Here is a 6,256-nt window from a genome sequence, read left to right on the forward strand (position 1 = left end):
AACCTGTTATCTACTCACTTAGACAGAAAATTACTCCAGTCATCATCCACCATTCAGTTACTATTGGGCAAAACATAACCCAAAACACAACCAAAACAAACTGCAAATGCAACCAACGAGTTTGGGACCAAATACTCAACTTTTGACTACTTTAATACACTATAAGTTAATTGGTCAGAATACTTATGACTTTTTCAAATGGGGGACTAGATACAGAAAGTGCTTTCATTTCTAAATGGTGAAACAGATATGTATGAAAATACCCTCAAATAAACGGTGACATTATATACTGTCACCTCATATGAAACATTTAATCTGAAATCCAAAATGCTGGAGTACAGAGCCACATTTAAAATGTTATCTTTGTCAAAATAGATATGGTGTGGACTGTATACTCAATACAATCTAAATCTGATACCTCACTGTCTGTCTTTTGACTGATACTGCTTGTTAAACTGCTCTTGGTCAGTCTACTCAAATATTTGTACTATATATGTTTCTCTCTACAATCAATATATGATCATTTCTAGTAATGAAACATTAATTTATTTATTAATAGATATGGCAGGTTTCAGGACACTGATTTATCTGAAAATGTTGAAAAAATATTTTGCCACTCTATTTTGACCACCAAAGAATAGCAGTGTGGTTTTAATATGATTTGACTCTTTGCAGGCTGTCAGGCTGTCTAGTCACAGAGGAAGGCTGTGCTTCTCTGGTCTCAGCTCTGAAGTCAAACCCCTCACACCTGAGAGAGCTGGACCTGAGTAACAATGACCTGAAGGATTCAGGAGTGAAGCTGCTCTCTCTGCTGGACTGGGGAATCCCCACTGTAAACTGGAGACTCTGAGGTCAGTATTCCTGTAGTTGGTCAACAAGTGATAACTGTTCACCAGATCCACATGTGTTTACCAGGCACACATAGTCCACACCATATGTGTTTGGGCAGTGAAGCTTACAGTTTTACATTTGGTGCTATGCTCCAGCATTTTGGATTTGAGATAGAATGTTTCATATTAGGCGACAGTACAGAATGTCACCTTTTATTTGAGGATATTTTCATACATATCTGTGTTACTGTTTAAAAATGAAATGACTTTATGTGTCTAGTTCTCCCATTTGTACATGTCGTAATAATTTGGACATATTCACTTCTATTGTATTAAAGTAGTCATAAGTTTAGTATTTGGTCCCATATTCCTTACCCACAGTAATTACCTCAAGCTTGTGATTCTACAAACTTGTTGAATGCATTTGCAGTTCGTCTTGGTTGTGTTTTGGATTATGTTTTTCCCAATAGAAACTGAATGGTGAATAATGTCCTGTCATTTTGGAGTCACTTCACTTGTATTGTCAGTAAGAATAGAAGATGTTTCTGAACACTTCTACATTCATGTGGATGCTACCATGATTATGAATAATCATGAATGAATTGTGAATGATGATGAATGAGAAAGTTACAGAGGAACAAGGATCATACCCCCTCTGTTATTGGTAATGGTGAGAGGTTAGCATGTTTTGTTGTAGCCTCTGTAACTTTCTCACTCATTATTATTCATGATTCAGTCATGATCTTTCTTAATCAACGCATCATCAGGATTAATTTAGTAGTGTTTAGAAACATGTTATCTACTCACTTAGACAGAAAATTACTCCAGTCATCATCCACCATTCAGTTACTATTGGGCAAAACATAACTCAAAACACAACCAAAACAAACTGCAAATGCAACCAACGAGTTTGGGACCAAATACTAAACTTTTGACTACTTTAATACGCTATAAGTGAATTTGTCAGAATATTTATGACTTCTTCAAATGGGGGGCCTGATAAATAATGTGCTTTCATTTCTAAATGGTGAAACAGATATGTATTAAAATATCATCAAATAAAAGGTGACATTATATACTGTCACCTCATTTGAAACATTTGATCTCAAATCCAAAATGCTGGAGTATAGAGCCACATTTAAAATGTTAGCTTCACTGTCAAACTAGATATGGTGTGGACTGTATAGTCAATATAATATAAATCTGATATCTCACTGTCTGTCTTTTGACTAATACTGCTTTTTAAACTGCTCTGGTCAGTCTACTCAAATATTTGTAATATGCAATTTTCTCTCTACACACAATATTATGATTTTTTCTAATAATTATATATATATGGCAGGTTTCAGGACACTGGTATAAATGAAAATGTATAAAAAAATATACTGCCACTATTTTCACCACCAATGAATAGCAGTGTGGTTTTAATATGATTTGACTCTTTGCAGGCTGTCAGGCTGTCTAGTCACAGAGGAAGGCTGTGCTTCTCTGGTCTCAGCTCTGAAGTCAAACCCCTCACACCTGAGAGAGCTGGACCTGAGCTACAATCACCCAGGAGACTCAGGAGTCAGACTGCTCTCTGCTGGACTGGAGGATCCACACTGCAGACTGGAGAAACTCAAGTATGTAGAGGGTTTATGTCAATGTTCATATCAGACATGTTGGAGTTATCAGGCTAGTTAAGACAAACATTCTGACCACCACTTGGACTAAGTTATATAAAGACTGTGTGTGTGTGTGTGTGTGTGGGTCCAGTGTGTGGGTCCAGTGTGTGTGTGTCCAGTGTTTGTGTGTGTGTGTGTGTGTGTGTGTGTGTGTGTGTGTGTGTGTGTGTGTGTGTGTGTGTGTGTGTGTGTGTGTGTGTGTGTGTGTGTGTGTGTGTGTGTGTGTGTGTGTGTGTGTGTGGGTCCAGTGTGTGGGTCCAGTGTGTGTGGGTGTGTGTCCAGTGTGTATGTTTGTGTGTGTGTGTGTGTGTGTGTGTCCAGTGTGTGTGTCCAGTGTGTGTGTGTGTGTGTGTCCAGTATGTTTGTGTGTCCAGTGTGTGTCCAGTGTGTGTGTGTCCAGTGTGTGTGTGTGTCCAGTGTGTGTTTGTCTGTGTTTGTCCAGTGTGTGTGGACACACACACACACACACACACACACACACACACACTTGGACACAGACAAACCTACACAAACACACACACACTGGACACACACACACACTGGACACAGACACACACACTGGACCCACACACACTGGACACACACACACACACACACACAACTGGACACGTACACTGGACACACACACACACAAACTGGAGACACATAATGTACACACACTGGACCCACACACTGGAACCACACACACACACACACACACACACACACACACACACACACACACACACTGGACCTACACACACTGGACACGCTCACACACACTGGACACACACACACACACACACACACACACACACACACACACACACACACTGGACACACACACACTGGAAACACACACACACACACTGGACACACAAACACACACACTGGACCCATACACACACACACACTGGACACACACACACTGAACACACACACACACACACATTGGACACACACACACTGGACATTCACACACACACACACTGGACCTACACACACTGGACACACACACACACACTGGACACACACACACACACACACACACACACACACACACACACACTGGACACACACACACACACACTGGACACACACACACACACAAACACTGGACACACACACACACTGGACACACACACACACACACACTGGACACACACACACACACATACACTGGACACACAAACACACACAAACAAACACACACTGGACACACACAAAGTTTTATGCTGACTGTGTGTGTGTGTGTGTGTGTGTGTGTGTGTGTGTGTGTGTGTGTGTGTGTGTGTGTGTGTGTGTGTGTGTGTGTGTGTGTGTGTGTGTGTGTGTGTGTGTGTGTGTGTGTGTGAGAGAGTATCCCTCAATGACTGTCTGTTCTTCTGCTTACCTACAGTGTGGAACATGGTGGAGAGAACACAATGAAACCTGGACTTAGAAAATGTGAGTGTTGACTGCTGGGAAGAATATGACTAAGAATAAGTATTAATTCAAGTGAAGTCAAAGTCAAAGACCACCATCATTACTTACTTGGTCATATTAAATATCAGCTGTAGTTCTACAGAAGCACAAATCAGGGACACCAAAGTTTACAAAGAGTTGCTTTGACAATGTGTGTGTCTGTGTATGTGTGTGGCGTATTCCTGTTACATTAGAAATGTGTGTGTGTGTGTGTGTGTGTGTGTGTGTGTTCATGCTTGCATGCATACAGGTGTGTGTGTGTGTGTGTGTTCAGGATGTGTGTGTTTGTTCAGGATGTGTGTGTGTGTCCTGTGTGTGTGTGTGTGTTCAGTGTGTGTGTGTGTGTTTGTGTGTGTGTGTGTGTGTGTGTTCAGTGTGTGTGTGTGTGTGTGTTCAGGATGTGTGTGTGTTAATTAATGGGAATAAGTGCGTTTTATATTACCATACATTATAGAGTGGAGTGGGAGCAGGGTTGATATAGGAGTGACATATATAGGAATCAGCAGGAGAGGAAGGCTTGAGGACTGTCTGATTGGAGGTAATGACAAGTCCTGGAGTCTGCTCTGCTCTGACAACAGTTACTCTGCCAGGCACAATAATAAGTCCACTACCATAGACGTCCCCTCCTCCAGCTCCCACAGAGTAGGAGTGTATCTGGACTGGCCAGCCGGCACTCTGTCCTTCTACCATGGTAACACTGACACACACACACACACTGGACACACACACACACTGGACACACGGACACACACACACACTGGACACACACACACACACACACACTGGACACAAACACACTGAACACACACACACTAAACACACACACACACACTGGACATACACACTGAACACACACACACAAACAGGACACACACACTCATACACACACACACACACACAGGACACACACACTGGACACACACACACGTACACACTGGACACACACACACTGAAAACACACACACACACACACACACACACACTGGATCCATAAACACAGACACTGGACACACATACACACTGGACAAACATACACACACTGGACAGACACACACACTGGACAAACACACACATACTGGACACACACACACACTGGACACACACCCATACACACTCCCATACACACACACTGGACACACTGGACACTGGACAAACACACACACACACACACACTGGACACACACGCACACTGGACAAAGACACACACACTGGACACACACACACACACACACACACACTGGACACACACAAACACACACACACTGGACACACACACACTGACTGGACACACACACACACACACACACACACACAAACACACACACTGGAAACACACACACACACTGGACACAGACACACTCGACACACACACACTGACTGGACACACACACACACACACACACACACACACATACACACACACTGGAAACACAAACACACTGGACACACACACTGGACACACACACATACACATATACCGAACTCATATACTGGACACAAACACACAAACTCTTGACACACACACTGGACACACTCACACTGGACACACAACACACACTGGACACACATACACACTGGACACACACACACACACTGGACACACACACACACTGGACACACATACACACTGGACACAAACACTGGACACACACACACACCCTTGACCTGTCGTCTGCCTGCCCCCTGTTTTGTTATGAAACATCTGTGATTCGAACGGTCTGCATCTGGGTCTTATCCTGAGTTCTGATTGTGCGAACCGGCCATGACTGACCCAGCAGACTCGGACCAGCTCCGCCACGCCGCCTCCTCCCAAGGAGCCACCATTGGGAGGCACGAGGAGTTACTTCGAGGTCTTATGGAAGGATTCCAGACCTTGGCGGAATGCCATGACCGTGTCTTGAAAACATTGCTGGAGCAATTCCGCTGATTATCTGTTAGGCAGCCGGCCAGACAGTAACCTCCCAGCCCCTCAGTAACTCCGCTGTCAGCAGCGCGTCTCTCCAGGCCACCCCGGCTTCCCGAGAACCTCGCCTACCTCCTCCGCAACGCTTCGCTGGAGAGTCAGGAACCTGTCGAACATTTCTCTCCCAGTGTTTCCACATCTTCGAGCTGCAGCCCTCGTCCTTCCCCTCGGACTGCTCGAAGATAGCGCACCTCATAATGTCCGGGGAAGGCTCTCGCCTGGGCTACGGTGGTGTGGGAACAGCAATCTGCCGTGTGCTTCAGTATGGAGGAGTTTGTGGCTGAGGTGAAAAAGGTTTGGGAGAGAGGCTGCCCGGAGAGTTACTCCAGCTTCGCTCAAGACTCCCGCAGTGAAGC

This window comes from Coregonus clupeaformis, unplaced genomic scaffold (assembly GCF_020615455.1).
Source record: "Coregonus clupeaformis isolate EN_2021a unplaced genomic scaffold, ASM2061545v1 scaf0040, whole genome shotgun sequence".
In the NCBI taxonomy this organism is placed as follows: domain Eukaryota; kingdom Metazoa; phylum Chordata; class Actinopteri; order Salmoniformes; family Salmonidae; genus Coregonus; species Coregonus clupeaformis.